This window comes from Sminthopsis crassicaudata, chromosome 5 (genome assembly GCF_048593235.1).
Source record: "Sminthopsis crassicaudata isolate SCR6 chromosome 5, ASM4859323v1, whole genome shotgun sequence".
In the NCBI taxonomy this organism is placed as follows: domain Eukaryota; kingdom Metazoa; phylum Chordata; class Mammalia; order Dasyuromorphia; family Dasyuridae; genus Sminthopsis; species Sminthopsis crassicaudata.
Window position 1 is genome coordinate 34,462,083 of NC_133621.1, and position 12,421 is coordinate 34,474,503.

General features: G+C 37.6%; 1 long non-coding RNA gene across 1 annotated transcript in view; it reads right to left on the reverse strand.

Annotated features, from left to right (window-relative positions):
* Window positions 1-12,421, reverse strand: part of LOC141544241 (uncharacterized) — a 36,686-nt gene that overhangs the window by 10,074 nt on the left and 14,191 nt on the right. The window contains exon 3 of the long non-coding RNA XR_012482568.1: window positions 8,857-9,020. This is a non-coding gene — a long non-coding RNA (uncharacterized LOC141544241). The remainder of the gene's footprint in view (window positions 1-8,856; window positions 9,021-12,421) is intronic.

The following is a 12,421-nucleotide window of genomic DNA, read 5'->3' on the forward strand; positions in this document are numbered from 1 at the left end:
AATGATTTTGTTTTTCTCAATATCACAATCATTCACAACTCCTCTGAAGGACTGATGATAAAAAAAATCCTGTCCATTCACAGAGAAGGAATGATTGTGTGTCTGAATACAGATTGAAGCATTCTCTATTTCCCTCCATCTCTATTTTTAACTTCATTTCTCTGGAGTTTGTTTACTTTCATTAGGGTAGGAGATGAAAAAAAAAATTTACTACAACTTTTACAGAAATGTTTTAGATAATTTTAAATGTGGTTTCTATTATCTACTGTGGACCCAGCTCCATAGTAAGCACTGGGGGTGTTGAGGTTGAGAAGGGGGGACCCCAAAGTCCCAGACCAATGTCACTAGGTATCTCAAAAAAATTTGCAGGCTTGAACCCATCTCCTAGTCAAAGGGCAAAGATTTATTAAAAGTAATGTGAAGCCATTACAGTGTAGACTGAATAATATGGGAATTCAGGAAAGAGACTGAAGCAAGGAGATACTTAGACAGCTTTCAATCATAGATGTGCTAATTCTATCACCCAAGAGCAAGTCTAGGAAGTAATCTCTCAATGGATTAAGTGTGGTCTCCCAAATTTGATTATCACTGACTGGATCATCAGTCAGCAAGGAACTGAGAAGTAGTCTTATTCAGAATCAGGCAGATCAGACGTTTCCTGAGGCATCCTACAAAGCTAGAAGGCTTAGGGCCACTGACTTATTGTCCCTCAAGGTCAAGGGACCTCATATTCCATCAGATGGATACAAAGAATGGCCCAAGTCAAGCCATGGCTCGGAGGAGCTCCCAGTATAAGGGGATGACTCCATACAAACAACTGTGTACAAATAAGTGATTGACCAGAAAAAATGGAAGTAATGAAGTTGTCTCTTGGGCTTCCTCCAAGTGGGAAATGAGGGAGAGCATGTGTGGGATTAGTGTTAGACCCCCTTCCCCTAATGAACTAATCAGAGACATCTTCAGATAAAGCATTTATTTAGTCCCTGCAGGGAGAGGCGCAGACACACCCCTAAAAGCCACCCCAGCTCCCACCATATGCTCTTAGAACCTGACAAGCTTCCTGCTTGTGATTTAAATAGCAAACATCCAAAGCCTTTGCATTGGATAGACTAAAAGGAAATAATCATCCTTGACTAATGGTCACCAATGTTGTCTGCTTCCTGTGGGTTACATCACTTCCTGTAACTTCCTGAGGGTCTGACCTTTAGAGACCATGTGACTTCCTACAAACCAGAGTCCAAGAATTGATTTTGTGGCTCTGGGGATAGGGATCATGTGACTTAGGCCTAGTTTCATAAACTCAGAAAACTTCATCCAATCAGTCCCATTCAAGCAAATGCAAGAACACATTGAGAAGGGTCCAGATCTCCAAAGGCCAGGAATCACTCTTGGTACATCATAATCCTTGTGCTGCTGGTACCTTTTCCACCCATGTTCTGTTTCCTGATTCCTTCCCCTTTGCTCATATGTTCCCTTCTTTATTCACAGACTTGGTCCAGTAGCAGCAGAAGATCCTAAACCAGCAAGGAAAATCACTTACAATCCAAGATCCCTGCCACCGTATGGAACCCTGGAGCTCACCAATGAGCCAGTGTGACTCCAAGAGCCAGGAGGCATCATTCAAAAGCCAGCTATCACTGTTGGTAGATCATGATCCCTGTGCTGCTTCTATCTTTCCCACCAAAAATCTTGTTTCCTAATTGTTTTCCCTTTGCTCATATGGTGCCTTGTTCATTCACAGACTTGGTCCAGGAGCAGCAGAAAGAGCCTGTTCCAGCAGGCAACATCAGTGATTCGCTGAGGTCCCCCTCACCTAACAGTACCCTTAGGTTCCATCAACAAGCAAGTGTCTGGCCTTAAGGGGAAGGGGAAGGGGAATATCAATCTCCCTAAGTCAATGACCCAGTATAAAAACCTGGAAGGCCCATCATGTATCAGAAATTTTGGCTTTTATAGTTCCTTCTTTGTCCCTGTCAGTGCCTCAATGACTGGTGGAACTCTGCAAACCTATATTCATGATCATCGGGAAGCCACCCCAATTGTCCTATGAAATCAGCCAATGCTCCTCCCAAAAGCACCGTGATAGTCCTTCCTGCCTTGGCTCCCTAATCCAAGACTTCTCCTGCAATTGTCTCCAAATCCTCCTCCTAAAAACCCCAGGGAGAAGGTCCATAAGGTCCATTTTGGTGTTTTGTTTAACCATTGGCCTGTGGCAGATTCTCAAAAGAAGATTGAAAATAGAAAGTCCAATTCCAGCTCTCCCCTTTGCCCCAAACAAATGGAACAACTTTGTGCCTCAGGGCAAATACAGATGGGTTAAAAAGATTTGGGGCAGAACAGGGGTCCTTCCAATATAACCCAAGATGATGTGAAGAAAGCCATTGGGCTGGGGATGAACCTGTCTCCAGTGCAAAGGCTGGAAACAGGAAACAGATTAAATAGCAAAATATTTGGGTTTATAGACAAATTGAAAAGTAACCATTGACACTGTCCTCAATGGGGGAGGAGCTAGGATACTAGGGAAACAAGCCTCTTTTGTGGACTTGAGAGAGATAACTCAAACCATCTGAGATTCAACTACAAAGGAAATGGGTTTTTGTTATCCTGAAGAAGCTCCTCTGTTCTTAAGTAGAAGTAAGAACTAAAAAGTGGTAAGATCAAGAATCTTATAATTCAGTGTCTTTTTGGGAGAGGCTTGGAAAAAAACTAAATCATTCCCTTATTAAAATAGCTTCTCAGATTAAATACCGAGTTTAAAGAGAATGAGTGATTTTCAATTTTAACTCTTTTATGGAAAATACATCTCCTATACCTTGTTTAGAATATCATTAAAGCAACAGATTCAAATTGGAAAAAAAAAAAGCTTACTGAGGAATCAGATATGGATCAAATTTTACCTCAGAGACAGAAGCATGAGGTTAGAAGGAAATTATATAATCTGTGGAAAGTAGCAAATTAGATTTTCAAAGGGAGAAAATATATATGGAGATAGTGTATTCCCTCAGGACTCTCTGTATTATTCCCTTTCGCAAGTTGGATCTCTATTTCTCTACAAGCTATTTCTCTCCTTAAGGATCTAGAGGTAAAGGGTTGGGATCCCCCATCAGATGTGTTCCTTATAATTTCAATTAATCAGTTGATAGCTTTACTGAACAATGACAATTTCCTCAAGCTGAGCCATACACTCTTCTCTTTTAGCACATTTGGTATGGAACATAGCTGACCAAGGAGTGTCTTCTGGTTTGGGGGATTCTTTGCTCTTTTTTGTGGATTCTCCCAAGTTTATTAAGAATAGGCAACATATTTCCTTATTCAGCTGAGCTAGATCCTTTCAGGACATAGCTTTGCTGCTGAGTTGATCTACTTTGGGGCTCAATCAATAAGCCATTGAAGGATGAGTTTTCATTGCACTTAACTACTGAGTTATAATTTTTTTTTGAAAGTGATTTTCCATTTTATTGTAATTGGCTTTAATGAAGAAAGAGAAATTTTTTTTTTCTGTCTCCTAGATGAAACAATATTCTTCAGAGCTACTCTGATTTACTTTTTTTTAAATTATTTTTTTTTTAAATCTACCTTCTCTTCCCCCCACTTTTTGTCCTTTCTCATTAAGAAGGAAAGAAAAACTGTCACATAATTAAATTAGGTAAAATAAATTTACATGTTGGGAATTTATCCAAAAAAAATCACTAAGTTTATAACTTTTATTAGGAGGGAACAGAATGTGTCTTCATACTGGGCTCAGCTATAGTCATACTGTGTCTGGTTGTCAGTACAATCTCTTTGATTCAATTATTCTCCCAGTCTCACCAGTCATCTGGACAATCCCCTATCACCTAAAATTGGGAAAGAGGAAACAAAAACCACAGGTGCCAAAGAGTTCATAGCCATATGGCAGACATGTGGGAGATGGGACCAGCTCTCCAATCAGAATACTTTATATTGCTTTGAATTCTCATTGATTAGTCTTCCTCAGGCTCAATCTAATGACTATAATTTAGGAGACACCCAAATATAGTAAGGGTGGGAACAGGGGAGTGGAAGAACTTAAAGAGTCTGTGAAAATGGCAGAGGAGAATTTTGAGAAAGAAGTTGAAGATAGGTCAGATAGTGGAAAATCCTTGTCAACTTTAGGAGAGGTTAATCCCTTAGAGGAAGTAAGCACCATGAAAAGTATCTTGGCCCTAGGAAAGCTCAATTCATACACTTTCAACTCTTCATGCAGGTCCCCAAGCTTGGGACACTCACACTAACCTTGTTGTGACTTATTAGCTTGAATAGGTCTGCATTTTACAACTTTGTTTCCATTAGGGATATCAGTGCACTTAACACCTGCCTTTTCCAATAAATGAATCTCTGCTGATAACCTGTTTAGCCCGTTTTTGTAAATACCTAAAAAAGAAGGAAATGTCTTCTGGGAGAAAAGTGGGTTACTGAATTTATTAGCACTGAAAGTATTCCACAATCAGAGGACTTAACTCATCATGGGCTCACCTTTAAAAAGATTTTCCCTTTCAATAAGTCAGTATTCTTGCTAACTGCCTGTTAGGATAGAAGGTCAATTAGTATATGGTAAGCATTGAATAAATGCTTGTTGAATATATTCAGAATAACATGTACTAGGCACTTACTGCATTGAATAAGGGTATATTCAGGAAATGAGAGAAATGAACAGGACCAAGAGAATACTGAAAAAGTAATAGAAATATTGTTTTAAGAACTTTGAACTAAGTCATTTTGACTATTGTAAATGACAAAATTAATTACAAAATACATAGGAAAAACTATCCATATAAAGAGAAACTGATGTATAAAATGATTTTACATGTATGTATACACAAATGTGTGTATTGTGTGTCATCTGAGGGGGAAGGAAAATTAAAAGGAAAAAAAATTACATGGTAACTTTTTTATATATTTAAAAGAAGTAGCAAATTGTATATAAATTGGAAGTTTCATGTGCAATTATCTTTTTTTTATTCAGTTATGAATGTGCTTGTTTTATTTTCATAAAATTATATTTTAAAAATAAGATATATATAAACTGTTCTTGTAGAACAAAAACTAGAACACAAAATAGGCACCAGTCACTTGAGGGAATTTCCAAATGTGTGATTTAAGTAGGTAGCTAAGTGACTGCTCCCTCTACCTTCTCCTCTCTCACACCAAAATGTGGGTCTTTATTTTACATTATTGTTATTCTCTATGCCAATAGTTCTCAAAGTATCAGGAAGCCTTAGGAATGTCCAAAATCCTTTCTGGGAGATTTGAGATTTCAAAAAATTATTTTCATAATCATAAGGTATTTTAATTTCTGACATGGTAAATATCAATAAGTATCACATAAACAAATGCCCTTTGGAGAGTCTTCACTCATTTAAAAGTGTAAAAGGGAGTTCTGAAACTTTATTTTTATGTCTTATACTTTATATTTATACCTCATTTTTTTATCTGATACCTAGTACCTTATAACTTATATTTTATGTTATATAAGTGATATCATATAGCTTATTCCTCAGGACAGCTTGGTGATAATTTAGTTTTAGTGAAAAATTACTTTCCCTTCTTGTTTGCCATAATTATTGCCATAAGTATTGCCATATTCTCCTGCCCGGACATCTAAAAGTTCCACATTTGGGTGCCATCTGTTGGAGTCCAGCTCCACTGAATACTAAGAGAGTAAATTAATACCCATGGCCAGGCAGAAGATCCACTTGGCAGTCTGTGTATATTAATGTGAGTGAGTACCAGGCATAATATACCTTTTAAGCTAGTGTTACAACATTGTAGGTGACCTCACATCCTTCCAGAATTAATGAACATTTCCCCAACTCAGTGGAGATCCTTCTCAGAAGAGGAAAGCACTGAGAAGCTGAGCATGATGTGGGTCCTGAGGCCAGAAACAGGGAGGTGATTAAATAGCAAAAGACTTGGGTTCATTGGATGGATTGAAAAGAGAATTGACTTTGACAAATGATCAGCAATGCTGACTAACTTCCTGTGGTCATGCAACATCCTGATGCTTAGATCCTAGGCCCTTATAGACTCTGACAAGTCTTCATCTGGTCCCATTCAGAAGGAAGGAAGGAAGGAAGGAAGGAAAGGAAGGAAGGAAGGAAGGAAGGAAGGAAGGAAGGAAGGAAGGAAGGAAGGAAGGAAGGAAGGAAGAGAGGAAGGGAGGAAGGAAGGAAGGAAGGAAGGAAGGAAGGAAGGAAGGAAGGAAGGAAGGAAGGAAGGAAGGAAACTGCAGTTGTTGAACTGACGAGTCAAGGGGCAAAAAGCTTTATTATGTTGCTATATGGTGAGCAAATTTGGGAAAAGATTCAAACTAAATGCCTAATGAACTTGAAGTTTACAAGGAGAAAGAGGGTACTGTTTATATAGTAAGAGCATAACCTGGGGGGTTAACATCATTAGTAGATACAATGTGGGGTCAAGATAGTTCTGTCAATGCAAGGAACTCAACAAGGGCCCATGCAACAAAGGCCCACTGAAAGACAAAATAATCCTGTCAATGGCCTCTCCAGGTCAAACTGCTTCTGTCCAACAGCCCTAATAAAACCTTGCCTTGAGGGCCATCTCCAGATATCCTGATCTATAGCTGGCCACTGGACCCAGATGGTTCTGGAGAAGTAAGGCCAGTGACCTTGCCCAGCTCTCCCTCATTAGAATCCAATTCACTTGCATGTCATGGCCATAGGCTAGTTCTTCCAGCTCATTGGAAATTCTTCTGGGAAGGGGAGAGCGTTGTATGGGATGGACCAACATGATGTGCTCTCTTCTCACTCTAAATTCCCAAGATTTGGTACAGTAGGAAGGAAGTTTTGCATATGTTTGAGATACTTGATGGATTGTATTTGTTATTGTACAACTGGTGAGAATCTATACCTTGAAAGAGAGACTATAGACACTCCTCACACTTTGGATATCAAAGGATTTTTACATCTACAATCTCATTGTATCTTCCCACCAGTCCTGCATAGGTTGCCATTTATTATTCACATTTTACAGTTGACTAAACAGTCCTAGAAATTTTGTTTTTTTGGCTCCTTACTCAGTATTTCATAGTATATGAACTCAGGTCAAGTTTTCTGATGCTTTATCATCAATCTGAATGACAGAAATTTTTAAGCAGGCACATTAATAATCAAGTAACTATATCATTTACAATTTCATAAAACTTTAAAGTTCACAGAATGGTTTTCTCAGAACCCTTCATGGATATAAGTGTAATTTTCCATCCCCATTCTGTAGGTAAGGAAAGTGAAGCTCATGAGGCAGTTGTAATACAATTGGAAAACCAGGACATTTTATTGTCAAGCATATAGAATAGCAAGGAAAGAAGTATAACAAGACAGTAGGTGCTTCAGTGCCAAATGAATTTGTAGAGGGTACAGGGATTTGGGATGTAGGTGGAGAAAATTGCCCACTCGATCAGGCCCTTTTCTGTTGTGACCAGCATAACCAATGGGCAAGTGGCAGTTGAAAAAAAAAAAAGATGAGGTTTCTGATAATTCAACAGAGGCATTTATTATGAGAAATCATTCTGCTTATAAATCTTAAAACCATATGTTATGAAAAGCACTGTTCTGTGACGAAGCCTGATTTCTGTTTTCTAGGATCTAACTCTCTGAACTATGTTTCAAGTTATAACAAACACAATACTGGTATTAACCATACCTCCTATGCATTCAGAAACCTTGTATTCCCTGCAAGAAACATTGTAAATTCCCTCTACCTTTGCTATTGTAACTTGGCCAATTTCTCCCCTCATGAAGCATAATCATTTCCCAAACATGACTGCACAGAAGCATTATATGAGACATTCTTATTTCTATTATGATAATATCCCTCTACAGGAGCAACCAGCAATATGATTTCCCAAACCTGATCATTCCCTTTTTAATTCTTTCCCCACCAATTCGGTTATAGGAGGGAATATGTAAAATATATTCAGGATTTATGACAAGCCCTAACTATGTTTTGAAGATCTTAAAATGTATAAAATATCTTATTCTTACTTCTTAATATTGGCAGTTTCTATTCTAGATAATACTCCTACTGCCTACTTAGTATCTGATATCATGTTAATAGGCTCTGGAAACATAACCAAGGAAGTTTTAATAGCTGTCAATCTTTTTTTCTAATAATATGAAAATATAAGAAGTCATCAAGCCATAATTCATTAGAGCTGATTTTAATTCTTTCAATTGTTTTAATTCCAGCATTTGCCAAGTCCTGTTTCCTTGTGCATCTTCTAGTACAGGGCAAATCATAAGATCCTTTGAATATATACTTAAATCTTTCAGTCCCTCTTTATCAATGGCTACTAACAGCTATTTTTGGGAATGGAGTATGTCACAAGGGATTATATGGAGGACAACATAAAGGAGCACTTGATTAAGGATTAGATGAGCTATTTCTTGCCTTTTCCCCCTATTTCCTCCTCCTGAACCCTCACTTAGTTCTCTCATGTCTATAATTTCCTTTACTTCTCCAGGTTTTGATAATCAAATATTTATAATATTAAAAAGTGGCTTACCAGAAGAGACTGCCTGAGGGCCTTTCTCTTTAAATATTTTGTATAAAGTTTCTCCAACTTCCCATTCACTGATAGTGATTTGGGGGCTGCTGGGGAACCAGGGCACATTGTTATAAACATCCTGTAAAAAAACTCTTATTTATCTTGGCCCTTACTCCCCTTTTAAACAGGCTTAACTGTAAAAGTTTAAGATCTTTTCCTTCATTCTTCAATCCCTTAACTATTTGACCTCCTATAGTTTTATGTCTCCATTTACTGCAAAAAATGAAAGATGAGCCAGACTGGTGAGCCCCATTGCTGGAGCTTCCCCTTACCTTGACTTAGGCCTTTTGTCTTCTGGCTACCCAGGGGATACCAACCATGAGAAGATTGTCTTTGGTTCCAGTTCCCTGTCAAGTCTCTGCTTCTCTTGTGGATTGCTTGACATGCTCATTGCCTGATAGGATCAGCATCCTATGTTGGGAGCCATCGTTTGTGACTAGAACAACACAAATAGATAGGGTTGCTGATAATTCAACAGAACTGTTTATTAAGAGAAAACATTATTCTTACATATTTTTTATTTTATAATTATAACATTTTTTGAAAGTACATATGCATGGGTAATTTTTTTTTATAACATTATCCCTTGCACTCACTTCTGTTCCGAATTTTCCCCTCCTTCCTTCCACCCCCTTTCCTAGATGGCAGGCATTCCCATACATGTTAAATATGTTATAGTATATCCTAGATACAATATATGTGTGCAGAACTGATTTTTTTTCATTGCACAGGAAGAATTGGATTCAGAAGGTAAAAATAACCTGGGAAGAAAAACAAAAATGCAAACAGTTTACACTTATTTCCCAGTGTTCCTTCTCTGGATGTAGCTGATTCTGTCCATCATTGATCAATTGGATCTGAATTAGATCTTCTCTATGTTGAAGATATCCACTTCCATCAGAATACATCCTCATATAGTATTGTTGCTGAAGTATATAATGATCTCCTGGTTCTGCTCATTTCATTCAGCATCAGTTCATGTAAGTCTCTCCAAGCCTCTCTGTATTCCTCCTGCTGGTCATTTCTTACAGAACAATAACATTCCATAACATTAATATACCATAATTTACCCAACCATTCTCCAATTGATGGGCATCCATTCATTTTCCAGTTTCTGGCCACTACACAAAGAGCTGCCACAAACATTTTGGCACATACAGGTCCTGTTCCCTTCTTTAGTATTTCTTTAGGATATAAGTCCAGTAGTAACACTATTGGATCAAAGGGTATGCACAATTTGATAATTTATGGGGCATAATTCCAGATTGCTCTTCAGAATTGTTGAATTCTTTCACAACTCCACCAACAATGCATTAGTGTCCCAGTTTTCCCACATCCCCTCCAACATTCATCATTATCTTTTCTGTCATTTTAGTCAATCTGACAGGTGTGTAGTGGTATCTCAGAGTTGTCTTAATTTGAATTTCTCTGATCAATAGTGATTTTGAACACTCATATGAGTGGAAATAGTTTCAATTTCATCATCTGAAAATTGTTCATATGCTTTAACCATTTATCAGTTGGAGAATGGCTTGATTTCTTATAAATTAGAGTCAGTTCTCTATATATTTTGAAAATGAGGCCTTTATCAAAACCTTTAACTGTAAAAATGTTTTCCCAGTTTATTACTTTCCTTCTAATCTTGTTTGGATTAGTTTTGTTTGTACAAAAGCTTTTTAATTTGATGTCATCAAAATTTGTTATTTTGTGATCAATAATGATCTCTACTCTTTGGTCACAAATTCCTTCTTCCTCCAAAAGTCTGAGAGGTAAACTATCCTTTGTTCCTCTAATCTATTTATGATCTCGTTTTTTATGACTAAATCAGGGACCCATTTTGATCTTATCTTGGTATGTGGTATTAATTGTAGGTCCATGACTAATTTCTGTCATACTAATTTCCAGTTTTCCCAGCAGTTTTTGTCAAATAATGAATTCTTATACCAAAAGTTGGGATCTTTGGGTTTGTCAAACACTAGATTGCTATAGTTATTCACTATTTTGTCCTGTGAACCTAACTTATTCCACTGATCAACTAGTCTGTTTCTTAGCCAATCCCAAATGGTTTTGGTGACTGCTGCTTTATAATATAATTTTAGATCCGGTACAGCTAGGCCACCTTCATTTGATTTTTTTTTTCATTAATTGCCTTGAAATTCTTGACCTGTTGTTCTTCTATATGAATTTGTTATTTTTTTCTAGGTCATTAAAATAGTTCTTGGGAGTCTGATTGGTATAGCATTAAATAAATAGATTAGGGAGTATTGTCAACTTTATTATATTTGCTCGGCCTATCCAAGAGCACTTAATGTCTTTCCAATTATTTAAATCTGACTTTATTTTTGTGGCAAGTGTTTTGTAATTTTGCTCATATAATTCCTGACTTTCCTTTGGTAGATGGATTCCCAAATATTTTATATTATCAACAGTTATTTTGAATGGAATTTCTCTTTGTATCTCTTGCTGTTGGATTTTGTTGGTAATGTATAAAAATGCTGAGGATTTATGTAGATTTATTTTGTATCCTGCAACTTTGCTAAAGTTATGAATTATTTCTAATAGCTTTTTAGCAGAATCTTTGGGGTTCTCTAAGTATACCCTCAGATCATCTGCAACTGCTTATATATTTTAAAACCATATGTTATTATGAAAAGCCTTGTTCTATGACCAATCCTGGTTTCTGTTTTCTATGATCTACCTCTTTGAAGCATCTTATTAACTTTTAGGGACTCAATCTTATGTAAAGTTCATAGTGCCCCAGTATTTGTGCCAGGACCTTATGTTTTCTCATGATTTCAAGCTTAAGTGCACCATTGATTAATCTTAGGAAGAGGAGAACATCTCAGTTACATACTCAGTTTACTAGCTTTCTGGGAGTTATCTACACTTTCCCATCTTATTTTCAAGTTAATCTGTAGGATTAATAGGGGAATTAAAGGGCCTGAAATTAATCCTTTCATAAGAAATCTACCAGCACCTTTATAAATTGCCTAAGTATAATACAAAGATGATTTTTGAGAGAGGCAGACTCTCTCCCTAGGGTCTAATAGTTAAAAGGAAGCATATCAAATCCCCCTTATCTATCCAAGCTGGACACAAATATATTTACTTCCTTATGAATAGTCAGACGAATACTAGAATTTTAAAATTTCAATGTTGGGAGATATTTTTAATCTTTGGTAAAGATACATGCTAGGTGGAAGATGACAAACCTGTTGAATGAGAATTAGTGGGAAACACAGTTTGAAACCCAGTGAGGCAGAGTTGTAAGGCCCTTTAAATGGGCGGCCACAGCACAACAGGAGATTAAGTACCCCAGAAGTAATCTCTGTGGATATAGGACTGCCCTGTGGGTGGGATCCTGGCCATATTGAGATAGCTTCGTAATGGGTGACTCTCTCGCTGGTTGGCTGTGTGTGTGACCTCACAGGACCTTTATAAGCCCACTGTAGGCAGCAAGTCACTCTCTTTAACCTGGCTCCCTAGCCTAGGATAGCCAAGCCAAGCTGATGGATAGCCAAGAGAGGTAAGGAGTTTGGTAGTGAACACGTGGGTCTTCAGACCAGGTGTTCACTAAGGAGTTAACAAGTCAGGGCATTAAGTCAGGGCATTATGTGAGTAGGTATAATAAAGGCTTTTAAGATTACACATGGCTGTTCTTGAGCGTGCTCTTGGTTATTAAACTACTATTCAAGAAATCGTGGCCAGAGACCTTTGAAGCGCCTCAGAGGAGGCGAGCCGGGTAGAGTTGACACTGCAAAGGGTCAGTGGTCAAAGGTACTCTGTTGGGTTTAGGACAGACTGGTAATAGTAACTGCTAGGAGGGTATGTTACACA